Below are 20,257 nucleotides of genomic sequence, written 5' to 3'. Positions count from 1 at the left end.
TACTCAGTCTACTTTGTAAACTCTGTTTTATTTGCTTTTTGTTCTTCCACCTTCAGGCTCTGGTGATGTCCTTCTAGTCTAAACCATTTTGGACTCTACTGGTGTAGCCTTTGACTGCAGCAGAGGCCTTCAAAAAATCATTTTTCAGTTTCCAAAGACAGGCAGCACCCAACTAGCAGATTGTATTTTTTTTTTAATGCAGTGCTGATTTGCTGGGTTTGTTTCTGCAGCAGCTGTCCCTGAGGACTTCGCTCCTTGACAGTCTCCAGCTCAGCCAAGAGACTGTAGTTAAGCCATCACTATGTTTCCAAAACAGCCTCGGGCCAGAGAAGACTGGCTTGAGTTCTGATAAACTACTCAGCTCAGGGTTGCCTAAAATTATAATGCTAAGGGCAACTGCATAAGTCAGAGGTCTCCAAACCTGGCAATTTTAAGACTTGTGGACTTCAACCGTTGAAGTCCATAAGTCTTAAAGTTGCCAAGTTTGGAGACCTCTGGCATAAGTGATCACAGGAAGTGGGGCAGGAAGGCAAATGGGGAAAGACAAAAGCTATATTTTTACAGTTAGGCTAACAGAATGGGGTAGGTACAGTTATACGTTGAATATTCAAAATGTATTCTTTCCGGTTTTGAAGAAATTTTCCATGTGGAAAATATCAAATAAGAGTCCTCTAATTTGTGCTGGTAATGAATCAATTCTTGGTCAGCCTTATAATGAAAGCAGAAAGAACCTTTCTTTGGATTGTGCACTCCAATGTGTAAGTAAAGGATATTGGAATCCAAACTCATTGAGGACAACAGGTTGGGTAAGGCTGACCTCAAAGGTTTCTCCTGTCCCACCAGTCCATCTCAGAAGAGTCCAGCCTCTGTTGCATCAACATTAAGGCTTCCCTCCCTGATTTCAATGAGAACTAACAAAGGTAGTTCCTGACTTACAACAGCTCATTTGGTGATCGTTCAAAGTTACATCACTGAAAAAAAGTGACTTATGACCATTTTTCAAACTTACAATCGTTGTAGCCTCCCCATGGTCACGTGATTTACATTCGGATGCTCACATTTATGACGGTTGCAGTGCCCAGGAGTCATATTTTGTGGCCTTCTGACAAGCAAAGTCAATGGGGAAATCAGATTCACTTCACAACCATGTTATTAATTTATCAACTGCACTGGTTCACTTAACATATGTGGCAAGAAAAGTCATAAAATGGGGCAGAACTCACTTAACGAATTTCTCACTTAACAACATAAATTTTGGGCTCAATTGCAGTCATAAGTTGAGTACTACCTGTAGTGTGTTGAACAGCCTTGATTTGAGATTCTGCCTACAATATTTGAGATTCCACCTACAACACCTGCCATTCTTATGACAGATGACTACAAGGAATATAAATCCTTCCATTCCTCAACATTCAGTCAGAGCTGAAGAAGCTTCTTGGATGAGAAGTGAAACATCTTCAAGGAAAAACAAAGAAAATCCAGTTGCCCTTTGAAAAAACTCCTTTGGGGTTAATTATTTTCTGTGAGACTATACCAAGAAAAAAAATACCAGTACTGTGCAAAGCAGAGGTGGTATTCAGCAGGTTCTGACCAGTTCTGGAGAACCGGTAGCAGAAATTTTGAGTAGTTTGGAGAAATGGCAAATATCATCTCTGATTGGAGATTTTACAGCATCCTTCCCCTGCCACGCCCACCAAGCCACTCCCACAGAACCAGTAGTAAAAAAATTTGAATCCCATCACTGGTGCAAAGTACTGGTAAAAATTACCAGTACAAAATAAAATGTTATTCCATGCTCATGAATACATGAACCTTTTCGTTTTCTTAGATAGCAATACCTTCTCTATAAAGGGAAACATGTTTAAATCAAGCAGGCTCTAGATAACCAAGAGTTATCTAGCTGCTGAGTTTCAAGCCACCTGAGAAATTGAGCACATCCAAATGTGGAGATGTTTAGTATTTCTTAATCCATGGGGATGGATTTAAACTCTTCAAATGCTTTGAAAGTTCTCTTACTTGCACATTTCCTAAGATGGAAGATGCAAATAGATTCTAAGACACCTTTATGACCCCAATTTCATCCCTCCACGGGAATAAAGCACATAGCAGGTTACATCAGATCTTAAAAGCAGAGCCTGATTTGATTATACTTAGATAGTAAACTACTAGAAAATTCCTGACTAAATTGGGAAATGGGAAAAGAAGACATGGCAAACAGTGTTCATATTATTGCCAAGAAAATTACATGGATGGTCACCAAGAAATGGCTTCAATTAATCAGAGATTTATTTTTAAACAGAAATTCAACATAGTAGATATAATTGCAGGTGATTTGCATTTCTTACTCTCCAGTCACAAGGTGGTGATAGCAACTTCCACATAGAGAAATCCACCTGCATTTTCTCATTCAACATGATAAAGCTTCTGAATTCCCTTTCAAAGGAAGAGAATTACACAGAAAGTCTCTTGGCTATAGTATAAATTAAGAAATAGTCAAGGGGTGCATGTTAATATTCTGTCTTTCACTGAATAATCCCCTCCCTAGTGTACTGCAGCTCTCTAACTTGCTAAGCTTCAATGAAATCTCAAGCCAAGGCATCCTGAAGAAACTTCTCCCCTTGGACTTCAAATGGGAAAGTGTGGGCATCCAGCAAGGCTTCAGAATAATTTCTGAATTTCTCTTTTTCAACTTGAGGGGGGGGGGGAAAAACTGGTTTCTATTCAAACCCAAAAGACTTCCCACCTATGGAGCCTTTCCCAGAATGTGCTACTTTCATTGAACCTCGCCTTTCAAATATTCAACTTTCAACTATTCAACACCACAGACAATACGGCTACCTTTCAAAAAGACCTCAACTATGTATCAGAATGGTCAAACAAAGGGCAACTTCAAATCTCAACAAATAAATGCTCTGTCCTACATATTGGCAAAAAAAATCAGAAAATAAAATACAGGCTGAATAGTCAAGACCTTGTTGATGATCCAAACTCTGTCAAGGATCTTGGAATGACCTAAGTGCTAAAGCCCACTGTAATTACATAGCCAAAAAGGTGTTAAGACTTGTTAACCTAATCTTATATAGCTTTTTCTCTGGTAATATTACACTAATAACTAGAGCATACAAAACATTTGCTAGACAAATACTCGAATACAGCTCATCAGTCTGGAACCCACATTATGTATCTGATATTAACACAGTTGAGAAAGTCCAGAAATATTTCACAAGAAGAGTTCTCCACTCCTCTACTCATTGCAGAATACCTTATGCCATCAGACTTGAAATTCTAGACCTAGAAAACCTAGAACTACGCCGCCTTCGGTCCGATCTAAGTATAGTATATAAAATCATACATTGCAATGTCCTACCTGTCAATGAATAATTCAGCTTCAACCATAGCAATACAAGAGCAAACAATAGATACAAACTCAAGGTTAATCGCACCAAACTTGATTGCAGGAAATACGACTTCAGCAACAGAGTGGTCAATGTCTGGAATACTCTACCTGACTCTGTGGTTTCTTCCCCAAACCCCAAAAACTTTAACCTTAGACTGTCTACTATTGACCTCACCCCTTTCCTAAGAGGCCTGTAGGGGGTGTGCATAAGCGCACCAACGTGCCTACTGTCCCTGTCCTATTGTTTCTTTTATTTTTCTTATATGTATCCATGTATTCATAACTATGTTTTTACTTATACCTATTATCTTGTAAGCAATTGACAAACCAAATAAATAAATAAATAAATTTTGGTAGAATCGTTCACCCACCCAATCTGTGGCTGGCCACAGATTAGGTAAGGTTATTTGTGTCCAGCTTTAACTCAATAGACTGGATCTCTAAACTTGGATCTTTGAAATACTGCCGAAATGTCCAACTTTTGCAGAACCAAAGGTCACAGGTATCTTTTTGAGCAAGCTACTGAGATGAGACTCAAAAAAAAAAAAAAAGTAGGTGGAACCAAGGCAAAAAACAAATTGGATCTTGTTTAATTTTAATTCAAAAATTTAATTCAAAATTCAAATCATCGTAGTTGATTTGTCAGCTTCCCATAATAATTTTTCTTTTAGACCTTCATAACAATTGAAATTAGTGTCAACATTTGGAAATGTTCTGGGTGCTGTATTGAAAGTTTGGGGGAAAAAACACAGCTAAAGACCTAAGACTCTGCTGCCTGCCTGCCTGCCTGCCTGCCTGCCTTCCTTCCTTCCTTCCTTCCTTCCTTCCTTCCTTCCTTCCTTCCTTCCTTCCTTCCTTTCTTTCTTTTTCTTTCTTTCTTTCTTCCTTCCTTCCTTCCTTCCTTCCTTCCTTTCTTTCTTTCTTTCTTTCTTTCTTTCTTTCTTTCTTTCTTTCTTTCTTTCTTTCTTTCTTTCTTTCTTTCTCTCTCTCTCTCTCTCTCTCTCTCTTTCTCTCTCTGTATGTATGTATAACTATTCTGTCCTTTGTGAATATTAAGCTCATTATTAGACATTTCCTCTAATGTCTGAATGTGTTTAAATAAATCTGCGTGAAAAACAATTCATATCAGATTCTAACACTTGTTTGGAAATGTTTAAAGGAATGCATGATTGTGTCCTCCTTATTTGAGGTACTAAAGGGAGTAGTGGGCTAGGCTAGGCAAGCTGAAGATCCTTCCAGAGGGGCCTTAAATACTCTTAAGATGAGGTAAGAATATTTTTTAAACAAGCAGAAAAGAAACATAAATTCAGCATCTCCATCCCAGATGGCATCTTCTATTTCAATGAGCTGGATAGATTTGCACATTTTTGTCTATTTTTTAAACAGTTGGGAGAGAGAAGTTTGCATTGTGTCACACACACAAAAAAACTGTGATGGGTGTCTGAAGTAACGGCATCTGCAAAAAAAATAATAATAATCAAAATCACAGCAAGATGGCAGATGGAGCATCACCATGCAAGCCCCACCCCTTTTAAGCAAGCTTCAACATTATACACACATTCTTTAAAAAGACAGGGTTTGCTCTGCGATGTTCCATCTGCTATCTTACCAATTTTGCTTTCCCCGCAGATGCTGTTAGTGTAGATCTGAAGGCTGTGTCACCCCATAACTGAGATAACAGAGGTCCCTGTGAATATTAGAGCCTTGGCACAAACTCTGGTTTAGATGGCTAACTGTCCAGTTTGTCATTACAGAGGAAAATTATCTGCTTCTAGTATAATTTCTGCATGGAAACCACCTCGGACCACTTTTTTTCCAGTTTAAAAAAAAAAGATGCCCTGCCCCAAAGTCTCTGCCAATCTACCGAAAATTGGTCACGCTGAGGCTGATTTCATTGGGCTGGAGATCTCCCTCAACCATAATTATCTAATTAGCACTCCGAATCTCTGCATATCACATCATGGGGCAACTACTGTATGTGCTTAGAGAGCTAGAATTCATTTTGATCCATTCTGGGGTGCTAAGAGAACAGAGAATTTATAATACACACACATAGCATACACATACACGCACTTATTAATCACATTTTCCACACAATATGAATGTCCGTTCAGATGCAAAGTTTATACATGTAATTCTGTCAGGAGGAGATAACTATGTCATGAATAAAGGTATCTGATATAAGATTTTTTTTTCTTCCATTCAATCATGTCAGATTTTGGAGATTGCCTAGACAAGTCCCTACAATTTTCTTGGCAGGGTTTTTCAGAAGTCGTTTGCCATTGCCTCTTTCCCAGTGCTGAGAGAGAGTGACTGGCCTAAGGTCATCCAGTTGGCTTTGTGTTTAAGGCAGAACTCAAACTCACAGTCTCCCCAGTTTCTAGGCTGATGCCTTAACCACTACTACACCAAACTGACTTTGGCTTTTACTGAAGTCACATTTACTGCACCCACTACTCTTTCTCAGTAATCTCATTTCAGTTATCTTATAACGTTACATACAGAGCTTAGAAATCAATAGGTTTCCCCCTCCCTGAACATCACTGTTACCTATAACAAACAGCTGAAATAAAAAGTAATGTTTAGCTCCCATATTAAAAGAGAAACAAAAACAGCATGATGCTAGGGATATAATATAACGAAACAGATTATTACTGTAACAGTAAATCATTGGGGATGAAGGATATGACTTGTAAAATTTCATACACAATTGATACTGGATCTTTGCTTGTTTGTTTGTTACATACAAAGCATGCAATTACTTCGATCCTGATACCATTATCACAAGATGCCATTGATTGCAAGTGAATCTGCATCTTAAAAATGTATATTTTGATCATAAACTTGGATAAGTCAATTAAAGCAAGCAAATTAAGGGCTAAGGCAAGCAAATGACTCCAGCAGGGAAGAGTTGATAAGGAATGTTCCTACAATACTTTTATCAATTAACTTACTATTTTGCTAAACTTTTCTGGAGTTTGTGTTGTCTATGATAAAAATTTCCAAGCATAGATTGGAACATATAAACAGATTCCTGGCGATTGCTTGAACAAATCCCTGCATTTTTCTTGGCAAGATTTCAGAAGTGATTTGCTATTGCCCACTTCTGAGGGCTGAGAAAGAGTGACTGGACTAAGGTCACCCAGCTGACTTCATACGTAAGGCAGGACCAGAACTCATGGTTTCTGAGTTTCTAGCCTTATGCCTTAATCACTACACCAAATGGGTTGTCTTATACATTATATACAAACCACTATATATTTAATTCTCAATTCTGCATGTATAGCTTTTAGGATTTGATTTTTAATTGGTCCCTAATTCTTAACATGCACTTGCACAAATGTGGTAAATATTTTTATCTTTGCTTAATAATGCAAACAAAGACTTTATTTTTAGCCATACTTTAATACTTCCCAGATCTCTGTGCCAGAGCAATCCATGTATTAGATAACTTTATGCTGGATTACAACATAAATATGCCCAATAAAACACAACATAAAATTATGCAACATATCATGGCTGTTTCTCAGAATTCTGAAGTCCACACATCTGTAGGGCACCAAGATCTCCAATTATCACATTGGCTCCCATTACTACTTTTTTGGTTTCCTCTCCTTATTAATTAAACAAAGTCCTTTCATCCTTCATGGTTCCATTACTTGCTTTCTATACTGTATACCAATCTTATGTACATCATCTAAATCAATATTGTATAATGTACATACATGATAGTCTGCCATGCGTACAGAACTTGTAGTCCCAGAATTCAGCCACAATCATTCTAGATTCTAAATAAACTATTCATTCACTAATTTGAATAATATTTTTACAATTATAATTGTTAAAATACTGCTATTGTATCTGTCCTATCCCTAGACAGTGCTTCTTGAAAAATGATACCTGCTAAAAACAGTAGATTTATTTTACTAACATTTATATCCTGCTTTTCTTCTAAACATCTCAAGTCACAGCACATGAGAGTCATCTGTGAAGCTTCTCTTCTCAACACAACCTTGTAAGATAATTGGACTGAATGTGATTGGTGAAAACTTATCAAGGTAGATTTATGGTCAAGATGACACTCAACCAAATTCTACCCTGATGAAGAAGAAAGAAATTAGAATAGCTGACATCTCAAGATTGATTCATATAACTACAATCAATTTAGACAGGAAGAATGAATGTCAAGACCAAGAGTTCATTTAGATCATGGGTGTCAAACTTGCCATGTCATGTTGCTGTCACATGACATTCCATGAAGTTTTCCCCATTTGCAGAGTTGGGGTGGGTGTGGCCTGTGCGTGGCGCATCCGGGCCACGGGCTTCCAGTTTGACACCCCTGATTTAGACAATACAGACATTGTTAAGTCATGCCATAGTTTGTTTGGTTTAGATAACTATAGTTCTGTTATTATGATGAATAAATCCATTCCAAAGTCCCAATATCATAGTGTCATGATAATGCCCCATAAAACATTCTTGGATGATGAGGACAAATAAAACATGGCATTAATTCAATCAGATGTGGACCTCCAGGCCCCAACAATAGCAGCAAGGCAGAATGACATCCTAATGTGACTAATTATGTTTCTAGAAACATAGACACAGAATCTCAGTTCTGATCTCTCAGCCTTCATGAATCCTATCACTTCTGCATCACTTGCTCAACATCTTATCAATACATGTTATTTGGTGACTTGAACACACAGAGAAACAGAGAATTGTGCTGTTGTGTGAGAAGATACCTTGCATAAAGCAATCTCCTGAACAGCAGGCTGGTGACTCAAGTAACTTGATATTGGGACCTGAATGTTGGCTGCAATCAGATTGAGGATGGGAGCTTCCTGTCCTTTAGAATTTTGCTTTGCTGCACTATAATGCTAGAATAACTTTCTGTGACAGCCCAACACCTGGAATCCTTCAAGCTGTGAAAGTCATGTCAGATCCAAGATACAATTCTGCTAAGAATTCCTTTTTACTTGAATATGGATTGGAATAATAGTATGGCTTTGTATGATGAGTTTCATTGCTGCTGCTCTTTCAAATATTTATTAATTTAGCAAAATATAAAATAAAAATGTACAAAGAAAAATGAAAATAAGAGGAAAATAAGGGAGAAAAAGGGAAAGAGAAAAAAGTTCACGATAAGGGGGAAAGAAAAAGAAAAACATTGACTTCCGACTCCTTTTGATGCAGTAGAATAAAGTAGTAACATAAAACCTCAACTTTTTAATTTTATATAGTCGTATATACCAGCCATTTCTATAACAACAAACCTATCTAGTCAGCAAAACCCCGAATCAAAGTTTTACTTTTTTCCACCTCAAGCACAAAGTCCAAAAGCAGTTTACAAGTAGAAACCAAATGGTGTTTTTTTTCTTTAGTCAAAGCAGTCAATTTTGACTTCTCTCCTAATTCCATCAACTTTTGCAGCTACTTGTCCACTGTGGGAATCAAAGTATCCTTCCATTTTGGTGCGTAAAGTATTATTGCTGCCACCAACACACATAACATCAAAAAAAAATTTCTTTATCCATTAAGCATCTTCAGCAGCTTGCTATGTGACTCTAATCACACTAAAAAGAAACAAAAGCACGATGGCTTGGTAATATAAACAGTATCGAACCATAATCTGAAAACAGAGGAAACCACATTTCTTGAATTAGATTACTTAACTCAGTTACATGTTGTCAGTCTTATGTCTTCCCATTCTTTCCAATGTGCAGATTAAAATATGAATTAATCACATACACTCATAAAAAGTTAATTAAAGGAATCTAGTCATGGGTGTAAGGACCAAGTTACAATACATGCATTATTTGTAACATGGTCATAATATTTATTTATTATTTAAATTTATATGGCTGCCCATCTCACATTTGAGTTGGGGGTGGGCTAACAATAGTTTAAAACAGCATATAAAGCTATGAAACACAAAAAGAAGCAGATGGAGGAAAAGTGAACTTACCAGTAACAAATCAACACAACCATTGCATGGGCTGCTCAGTCACACCTCCTGATGCTCAGGCCCCATGATAGAATCATGTCTTGAAGGCCTTACAAAAGGCTAATAGCATCAAGACCAGTCTAATTTCTGGGGAGGGATATTCCAAAGGTCTGGCACCATGACAGAAAAGGCTCTTTCTTGGACCCCATCAAACAACTCCCAACTTAATGGGGAGAGGCAATCCCTCAAATTACCTGGCTCCATGAAGAGCTTTGTAGGTTACAAATACAACCAATACCTTAAATTAAACCCTGAAGTTTTTTGACTGATAGCCAAAAAAGCTTATAGAACAGAAGTATAACATGCATTAATGCAAGAGCCAGTGCATTCTGTGCCAGCTATAGCTTTTGGATGCTCTTTACAGGGTTCCTCGTGGAAAGCAAATTGCAACAATCCATTTGGAGGTGACCAAGACATGAGTGATCATGAGCAGGGCCTCACAGTTCAGGAAAGGGCACAATAGGAGGGCAAAACAAACCTATGCAAAGGCCCTCCTTCCCATGGCTGCCACCTGTTCTACAAACAGGAGAACCTCCAAATTGCACCTTGGTTAGGGTAGTGCAATCCCATCCAGAACTTGACATGTGTCATCAAGTTGTTGTCAACCCTTGGGACTGCCTATGTTTTCTCCATGACGATGTACCCCTAACCTAGTCCTTCAGCCCTTCCAATGGCACTGGAGTCTTTTCCAGGGAGCTGGGTCTTTATATAATGTGTTCAAAGAAGGATAATTTAAGTATTGACATGGATGCCTCAGGTGAGAGCCCTAGGTTGATTTGTTTAGTTCGTTTGGAGATCATTCTGAACTCAAAAAAAGAGGAGATGATGATGATGATGATGATGATGATGATGATGATGATGGTGGTGATGGGATTCTCCCTTATACTGAAACTAGGAGACCTACGTGAAAGCACATTTCAAACCTGAGCAAATTACTATTTCTCAAACTCAGTTCTTAGACTCTATTTTAAGAATGAGATAGGCACTTGTAAAAGTAATGTACTGTAATGCATAATACAATGATATAGCTATATGCAGCTGTGTCAAGGAAAATCCAATTAATTTCAATGAAATGTATTCATAGTTTGTTATGTACTATAAGCTGAAACCTTCAACTTGTTCCTAGTTGAGAGCTGGTCTTCTGTATTCTTAACACTGTTAACATAGAAATGATTCACATAAACCTAAAAGAAAACAACTGCATTCAAGCAATTTCCTTAAGCAGATCAGTTAAATATCAGTGGGTCATACAGCATGCTAAGTTGATTAGTTTTATATTAGTCTGTATGCATATTGTTCAATGTGTTGTTTGACCTCAGTTTAATTGGGTTATGCTTCAATGTATTTGGTTTTTTTTCAAATCTAGAAGATAATTTAATCTGATAACTGTGTTATACATGTTGTGTGCACTTAGCCAACACTGTAGAAAATGAGAAGCACAGCACAATTGTCTTACTTCTGAGGTGAGGAGTTGGTGTGTAAAAGAACTGCTCCGAAACTTGAGAGCTTTTTTCAGACACTTATGTTGTCCAGGGATATAAATTATTACAGCATTAGTAGCAGTAGGAAGCAGAATAATAACAACGTTTCTATATTACTCTTCTTCTTAGATCAGAATATATTATTATCTTCATTCAGCAGATGGTGGTAGGTATCTCAACTGACAGCTGTAGTTTCCCTAAGGTCACTTAGCTAAAATGACATTTAAACTGGAGACTTAACATATCAGCTCCAGCTTCATTTCCTTACTGTGAAAGGGGTGTTTGCACTCATCCCCTTCTTATGGAATTTAGACTACAATTTTATCTGAATCCCAGTTAAAGCCAAGGTCAAACACAGCAATTAGGAAAAAGAGAATATACTCTGAAAACCAATGAATTAAGCAGCATGCAACTTTTTAACATCAGAGAGCTAATTCACTTGCCAAGAATTCAATCTTAGCTTCACATTCAATGTTTCCTTTCTTTCATCATGAACATCCCAGTTTAGATGTTGATGATGAAAGAACCGCCTACGGTTGGACTTAAGCATAGTACACAAAATTATGACTACTTCAGTTTCAACGGCAACAATACAAGAGCACACAACAGATACAAACTCAATGTAAACCGCTCCAAACTTGATTGCAGAAAGTACGACTTCAGCAATGGAGCGGTCAGTGCCTGGAATGCACTACCTGACTCTGTAGTTACATCCTGTAACCCCCACCCCTTTAACCTCAAACTATCCACTACTGACCTCACCCCATTCCTAAGAGGTCTGTAAGGGGCGTGCATAAGTACACCATCGTGCCTACTGTCCCTGTCCTATTGTCCCCATTTATTCGTACCTATTTCCTGTATTCTTACTCATGTTTATCTTGTAAGTGATTGACAAAGCAAATAAACAAACAAACAAACAAACAAATAAATAAATAAAATAGAAGATAGAAACTGGTGAGAGAGACATTTGCTGTTTCTGCTGCTGCTGCTCCTGGGAGCCACCATCCTTTTGTGCTCTGCTAAAATCTCTAGAGGGTTAGCGGTGCATCACAGCCCACAGTCACCCTCCTTCTGCTCCATAATCTTTCAGATGACACACATTTCCTCATCTAAGGAAACCTCCCTGCATACATGCACGCACATAAAGTCATGAATTATTTGAAAACATGCCTTTGGACAAGTCCCTAAGCAGCCTCAGTTCTCCATTAAGGAAAAAAAGAGTGAAACCCATCTTTAACAAAAGATGGGGTTGTCCAAGATCCCCCACCAATGTGCTTGTGGCACTTATTGTGTGCAAACAAAAGAGGATTTCCCAACCACCACCACCCCATCCTCTGGACCGGCCAGGCTATAATTTTCATTGTCCCTAACAGGAAACTTTAAAAAAAAAATATCCAACCCAATTTGGTGGGGGGGGGGCATGTAGGAGTCCTAATACTTGCAGGGGACACTCTTAGCGCGCAACATCCTCAAGTTCCCATCCTGTGGAGTCTCTACCTACCCTCATCCTGAACCGTTCACTAACCTCTCCTCTTGATCAACGCGGACCGGACCATGAGGTCTCAACCTCTTCCCCACTCCCCACCCCACCCCACTCCTTAGAAAGATGCCGCTGGATAGAGCAGGGTCACCCCTTACCTTCCCTTTCCCATCAATCGCACCTCGTGACAATATTGACAACTTTACAAAGCTGAGCAGCCTTGCGCCTGTCTAGCAGGAAGGATGGGGGAGAGAGGGGGAGGGAGAGAGGGGAGAGAGAGAGGAGGGGGAGAGAGAGGGAGAGAGAGGGGAGAGGGAGGGAGAGGGGAGAGGGAGGGGAGAGAGAGAGGGAGGGAGAGGGAGAGGGGAGAGAGGGAGGGAGAGAGGAGAGGGAGGAGGGAGAGAGAAAGGAGAGGAGAGAGGGGAGGGAGAGGGAGGGAGGGAGGGTGAAGGAGGGAGAGGGGAGAGAGAGGGGAGAGGGGAGAGGGATAGGGAGAGAGGAAGGGGATTGAGAGAGAGGAGGGGATTGAGAGAGAGACGCGGATCCTGCCTTCGCAAGACAGAGGGAAGAGGTGGGAGAGGGGACAGTCCGCCGCCGGCGTGTGGATGGGTGGGTGGGTGGGGAACCTGCTCATCCTTTCTATCCCACCACAACAGCCGGCGATCAAAGCCTCGGAGAGGGACCATCTTGGGGAAGGAAAAGTGCGGTCGATTCTCGCGGGCAGCACAATCCCCCCCGCAAAAGCCAGGCGTGACATTGTTTGGGTTCCGTGGTTAAGACGCCTGCCTGCCTGCCCGCCCCGTGGGGTTCAAGTCTCGGAAGAAACCGAGGGCGCGCTTCGGAGTTCTCGGGGAGCAGGTGACCGGGAAGGGAAGGGAAAACATCCCCCAGCGGGCTTCAAAACTTGCGCAGGAAGAAATTTGCTTCGGGGAGGGGCGGGGGAAGGCGATCCTCGCACCTTGGGCTGCCCAGCTGCTCCGAAGCCCCTGACCCGCCGCCGCCGCCGCCACCCCCTTCCTTCCCCGCCCTCCCAAGTGAACCCCTCTTTCCTTCCAAGTCGGGGTCCGTCGCCCGTCTGCGAAGTCGCTCCCTGTCCCAGAAGGATGCTGCCGGGGGAGGGGGAGGATCCGGCTTGGTACCCAACGCGCGGGAGGGCACCTACCTGGCTCGGCGCGATGGAGTCCCCCCGTCCAGTCCTGGGTCTCCCCCTCGGCAGGACAAAGAGCAGCTCCCCTCGCGCCTTGCCCCCGCTCCCGCCCTCCCCAGTCCTCGCGTGCCGAGTCGCGGTGTCTCTTCCCGGAGCTTCCAATATCCGCCTCTGGATGGATGGATGGATGGATGGCAGCGCCGCTAAGGAAAGGGAAGCCGCGCGCAATGGCAAGGAGAGATAAATATGTGCGCGGCGCGGGGAGCGCCCACCCAACGGCGTCCTCCGCTCCCGCCAAGCGCCTCGGCTCGACCTCTTCTACTGTTTCCCCACTGCGGCGGGCTTAAAAAAAAAAAAAAAAAAAACAGAAAAGGGGGGCGGAAAAAAAACAACAGTGAGCTCTGGTGCCCTCTGCCGGCGCGCAGGGAGATCGTGGCCGCCGCGATGGAAAGCGCAAGAAAACGCCGAGGGTTTTTTCCTCCGAGAAGTCGGGCGCAGTCCACCCGCCGCTGTTGCAAGTTTGAGCCTCGGAAAGAGAGAAAAGGATGGCTGTCCTCTGGGGGCCCAGAGACCAAGACAAAAAAAAATTTTTTTTTAAGGGTGGAGAGTCCAATACTCCGATTGAACCACTTACTGTCTCTTTTGGGGTGCTTGGTTAGTTGCTATAGTAGCAGAAACGTTGGGGTTTCTCCAAATATTTCAGTCCTAGAAAATATTTCGAGGCATTTTGAAAATGGAATTCCTGACATACTTTAGGTCACGGGGGTCTCCAACCTTGGCAACTTGAAGCCTGGTGGATTTCAGCTCCCAGAATTCAATCCCAGTCCATAAAACATAACAAAAGAATTGCCACCTACTGATGGGTGGCCGTGAAGACATGACATCAGCTCAACTAGTTTGAATTTTGTTTATATAAAGTATAAAAATAGTTCGTAATTTATTTTTCTGATTATATGATTGTCACAAAAGATTTTGATCTGATTTTTTTTGGACACTTGCAGGGCAGATCCATTTTGCAGAAGCAAATTCGTCATTGTTTCCTAGGTCTCTTTTCTAGTTTTTCTCCAGCAGCCCCTCTGGGAAGTCTTTCTGGGAAGCAGGAAATACATCAAAACTGAAACTCTTCCCTGTTTCTCCCCATGGCAATCAGAAGCTTTCTTCTAGCTAAAGATGAACAGAGATCCTTGGTTTTATTTTTTAATTAAAAGAATCATATAGCACTAAAGAGTAAACTCAGATGCCTCAAGGAATCGACAAGGGCCAAGGGAGCTTTCCCTGACACTTGGCAGTGCTTACTCCTGCCCCATGGGAAAATCCAATCCCCACATATCCTGCTTCGGTCACCTCCCTTCTGTCTCAAGCACTTCAGGATTTAGAATTCATTTTAAAAAATACTACCATGTGGGGCATTCCAGTGTATCCTCCACATTGCTGATCTATGCTGGTGGTTTCTATGTTGTTGTTGTATTTCGTGGTATAATATTTATCTTATAAATGTCTGTATGTAAATAACACAAACAATGTTTGCCACAAAAATTGCAGGGAACAAAGGAAGGAACCCATATCTAAGAAGAAAGCAAAATTATCATACTTATCACACGTGGCCAAGCTGCGCTCGCAGCAATGCAAAGGCGGCTCAGCACACAAGGAGAGTGAGCTTGGAAGTCAATCATGGCAATGCCTCAGCCATGTGCTAAAGTCCTTCCTTTGATCTTCTCCTTTTCTACAGCCCTGTCACCACAAAAGCATGAAAAGTCTCGCCGTGGAATGCTCTGGGCAAAATGTGAACCTGGCGGCAACATTACTAGTTGAGATACGAAGTGAATGCTGTGCAAGTGAAAAGTGGCTTCTGATACTTCAAGGAGCATTTAAAGGGGGCTTGGAATTGGTTTTTGAAAAGGAAGAAAGCTGAGGATCTCACCAACTATTGCTCCTCATAGTACTTGCTGTATACTGTACTTTTTTCTTTCTTGTAAAATTCAGTGGAACAGCAGAAGGGGCATTTGCTTTTGTTTTATGAAACTCCAGGAAATAAATGCCGAAAGCTAAGCTTTATCCTTTTACCTTTATCCTTTTACTGAAACTGTATATTTAAGAAGTTTTGGTTTTGGCCACAAGTACTAATTTCCTTATCATTTGCAAGGCTTTTTGGTTTCTTGGAACTGTCACACCTTTGGCAAGTTTCAGCTGGATCGCTGGGCAGGGATCTTGTCTCGGGGCAAGCTGTGGCTCTCAAATATGTCCCAGCAGATATGTTCTGTCCAGCTGGGATATTGTCTAGGTAACAAAAGCATCTGTTTAAGCCACCCAGCATCCAAGTCATTAATTTTTAGCCTGTGGCAGGAGCATTAACACGCCTTGCAAACAGCGATGAATTTTTAATGTGGCAATTTTTTAATGAGTTTTGCCCACCTTCTTGCTAAATTGGATCTCTATCACAATCACTCCCTTCTGTGGATCCGAACTCAGAGAGTGGTGATTGCCAAAACACATCTCCAAATACCAAATCTAAGATTTCTCGAAGCAGCCCTTCTCACCTTTGATTAGAATCGTTTCTTCCTCACCGCATTTTCATGGTGGAGAGTTTGGATCACCTAATGCTGCTTTGCACTTTGAAGAGCAATTAGGGTTCTGTTCACACTTGATCAAACACAGTGCAAATGCAGGGGAGTGCACGAAGGCAACAGCTCCCTATTACCACCCAAAGCCAAGGATGATTCAGATGCTTTATTTCAAGAATGTACTCAAAACATATTCATTGTGGGACATTGAATTAAAACTTATAGCTGGTAGAAAGTCAGGGAAACTGACTCAGGGCTCCAGAAATAGATGAATCTGGCCTGGAAACAGAAAAACAAAATTCCCTTTTTCCCGTCTACATGGGGGGCAAATTAAAAATTGTTGCAATTTTCTGTGAGTCTGAAATCTGTGGGAATGCTAAATCTGAAGCTGCTCTTAAAACGCATACATTTTTAAAGCACTTTTAAGTTTTTGCCTATTACTTATTGGGACAGAATTTGATGTAGTTTGTATGAATAGCAAACCCTATAATGGGAAAATCCATGCCAAAATTTAGACTGAGTGGGAGAAGAATGAAATATTTTTGCTGCCTTTTTGGAATGGGGCAACAGCATCATTCTTCCTAGCAGGCCAGGTTCAGTTATCAAAAATGAATCAGTACCAGATCATGTGATCATAATAAATTCACATCTACCCCCATTCCATCCCAGGTAAATAAACATCTGTTCCAAATCACTTTTTGGACTTACATGCAGGCTTTGTCTGAATCTACTACCCATCCATGATAATTGAAGATGAAACAGCAAGAGACAAAGAATGTGCTAGAGGAAAAGAATAGAGGTTCCAGACCCAAAAACATTTACTGATGGAACAGTTCAAAAGGAATTGGGGTTGGGAATTAATTTCAAAGCACAAATCTTCCCTTTAAACAGTTGCTGATGTTTTTCAGATGCTGATTGCACTAAGCCCAGGATTTGGGAAGAATGTCAAGTAAGGGTGAAAGCCAACAAAGGAGAACAAAGAGCATTTGGGATAAAGGTGTAAATTTAACTTCTGATTCACCATAATTACTGAAAATTCCTAGCTAAGATTTCGTATTTATATCAGTGAGATGCCACAACAAATGAATGTAAAATGTAACATAGATGTGATGCACATAACAGGTAAGTGGCAATGAGCCTTTTCATCCTCCTGATTAGAATACAAATTAATTGGTACCAGTGCTGATTCTTGCAATGTAATGTCTTGCTGGGAACTCAGTTCCACAGAAATTGGAAAGCAGGGACAGACTGTGGAAATGCCCCTCAGCCAGTGCAGTGTGCATTCCTCAGATGAGCTTTCAGATCACACAGAGTTGATTTCAGATGCATATAATCTGCATGTCGCCCAGAAGCTATTTTTGCAGCCTGTGTTGGATTCTGACTGCCTTCTTCTCCAGAAGTTTGCCAGGGAGGCAATTAGTAAGTGGTAGGAAGTGCTGGGTTCCTTTTTGAAAAAAAAGGCTTCTTACAAAGAAGGAGTAAGCTATATCCCACTCTGCTCATAGTACCTTGCTAATGCGCATTTGGGTTTTTAGAGAAGGGAGATTAAGTGTATACGTATTCAGGTGACATGGAACTCATAGGGTGATTGGGCCAGTTCCTCTCAGACCCAAAGATCTTGAAAATAATGGAGGGGAGAGATATAATAGATTGTGGGAATTATCTTGGGAGACAGGGAGAAACGCCACAGCCAGAGGAACAGTCAGATAAAAGGCAGATGAGTCCACAGAAGAAATGGGGCTGTGTTAGAAGGAAACACCCTCCCCCTCTGCTTCTTGAACTGTAAATGTGACAGGAGAAATATACTTTCAGGCTCGTAGGTATCCGTTATTGTAACCTTACAACAAAGCAGAATTAGTTTATCTGGGTGTGGTTCTGTCTGGATTACATCACAAAGCTGACAGGAGCACTAGATAGCCATCTTGACCTCCTGGGAGAAAAGGCAAAATCCAAAATCCAAATATAGAGATAAAAATTGTGGGCAATAATGGGATTAATGTTTATGCACATCGTGCTAATGCAGCTCCGGTCCACATCTGGGTAACCGGTGGAAGCTGCCCCTCCTTGAATCACTCTCTTTCCACTGAAGCAAACATCTGCCTAATTTCAGCGGTAAGCCTTCCATGTAAGAGCTGGGACCTGCATATATTCCCTTTCCCTAGCCTGAGCCCAAGGGAAATTTGTTCCGCATTTCAAACAAAGGATAGATTTGTACAGTGCTGATTGGCCAACCCTTCTAAATGACCATTCTTGTGATTGTATTGGTGGGTTTGTGAGCCTCAAGGTTGATCATGAAGCTGTTTCCTTTGCCTACTCAAGCAACTATTAAATTGCCAGATAACAAAAATAGATAAAAAGTCAAATAATATTGAGAGGCAAAGACAGATTAAAAAGAAACATTAACTGGGAGAGACTTAAGAGTTCGGCCACATTCAGCATGTATTAGTGGGAAGTACGTGGATATGTACAAATGCCAGCTCCGACATCCATCTGGTGTTGCTTGATAATCCTGCAGGAACCTAAACCACCGTTCATGTGAACAATTAATTCATTATATTGTACTACAAGTATGAGCCATTGTCAACCAAGATAAAATGCCTATATTTTATTCCCCTTTTGTTTAGAGACCGGATACCATTCAGAGTGAACATTTTTGTGGTTGTTCCTTTTGTTCATTCACTTCTGAATGCTGAAGTGTAAGCTGAAAAGTACTGAAGTGGAGAGTGTAGGCTGTTGGGCAAATGGAAATTTAATGGCCCACTCCTGTGTCTTGTGCTGAGCTGGCATGCAAGTGCTTATAATGGAAGGGAAACCAGCATTAACAATGATACAGGGTCATCATAACACACATTGCTTTGCTCGACTCAGCCTTTCTCAGTCTGGTCCCCTTCATCCTGGCTGAGGATTCTAGGAGTTGTAGTCGCAGGGCATGACTACCAGGTTGGAGAAGCACAACGTTGGAAAAGAGTATATGAAATAAAACTGGTCTACAGTTTTCTTCCAGAACGTGCTTATTTAGCCTGTGCTTCTATTGTATCTTCCTCTACTTCCAATTTTCCTTTGCCCTCTTTTCCTCTTTAGTCTTTAGAAATGCAAAAAATGCTAAATTTTTATAAAGTTAGTCTGAAATTTTTGAAGAATGCAATTTACCATTTATTGATATGCATACTTGCTGTTTAAAATTATTCCTTTCAGTTGGTCTTATTTTTATATCCCATTATACTATTATCTCCTTGTTTAACATTCTAGTAGTTTTATAATTAACATTTTTCATTTTCTCAGATAATTTTACATGTTATCTACTTCTCCTAATGACTCTCTTACTGTTGATGCTTATTTAGATCATATTTCAGTGAACACAGATTTCAGTTTTATTTTCCTACTCTGGTCCTTTGTTATTACCCACAGTAGTACACTGAGCATCACTGAACAAAGCTAAGCTGAACTTCTTGTTTTTAGCTGGGACACAATGGAAAAGCTTAGATGGCTAAAATTGTTCAACCTTGGTGAACAGATGTAACCTGGTCAATAAACCGCAAACCAAGCAAAACTCTAAATTGGCTCTCACCTCCCATCTAACAAATATGCTAACACAGACTGTGTAATTCCACCTTCATGTCAGCCTTACAAGGTAGTCCAGACAAGAAGCATACTCAGGGGTATTAGCTCTCTCTTGACTGTAAGGTTATGTTAACAGATTTTTGCAAGTCTGAACATAAAATATCTCCTCTGTCACATTTACAGTCCAAGAAACTAATGAGGATCCCTTATAAAATATTTGCCATCCCCCCCCCCCAATTATGTTTGTGGACTCATTTTTCTCTTATCTGACCATTCTATGGTCTGTGGCTTTTTATCCTATTTTCCAAGGCCTTTCCCACATACCATTACATTTTCACAGTCTAAAGTCTTTTAGTTACACTGGGACTACAACACCTAGAATTCTTAATGTTCAATCTGGGAGAAGCTGATATATATATATATGCAGGTCTTGGCGTGTTTGGGTCTTTTCCCGTGTAAGATTGAGAGTATCTTGGTGATGTTTCAACAAAGTCCCACTTGCCATCTTTAGGCTGGTGCTTTCGGCTTCGTGCTTGTGTAAGCAAAGCATGATCGGAGCTGCCGTCTCTCTATAAATACTGGCACATACATTGGACAAACCAATAGGAGAATAAATGTATACA

The 20,257-nt window shown here is 40.7% G+C and overlaps 1 protein-coding gene across 1 annotated transcript in view; it reads right to left on the bottom strand.

Moving 5' to 3' along the window:
* MTUS2 (microtubule associated scaffold protein 2) overlaps window positions 1–13,954 on the bottom strand; it is a 331,241-nt gene extending 317,287 nt beyond the window's left edge. The window contains exon 1 of the mRNA XM_087966329.1: window positions 13,528–13,954. The gene's annotated coding sequence lies outside the window, so the exon portion shown is untranslated. The remainder of the gene's footprint in view (window positions 1–13,527) is intronic.
* Between the last annotated feature and the right edge of the window lie 6,303 nt (window positions 13,955–20,257).

This window comes from Notechis scutatus, chromosome 5, assembly GCF_049901735.1.
Source record: "Notechis scutatus isolate UNSWTSFEM ecotype Mainland chromosome 5, rNotScu1.2, whole genome shotgun sequence".
NCBI lineage: Eukaryota > Metazoa > Chordata > Lepidosauria > Squamata > Elapidae > Notechis > Notechis scutatus.
Note: the sequence above shows the minus strand (reverse complement) of the source record. Positions and strands in the feature narration are given on the sequence as shown.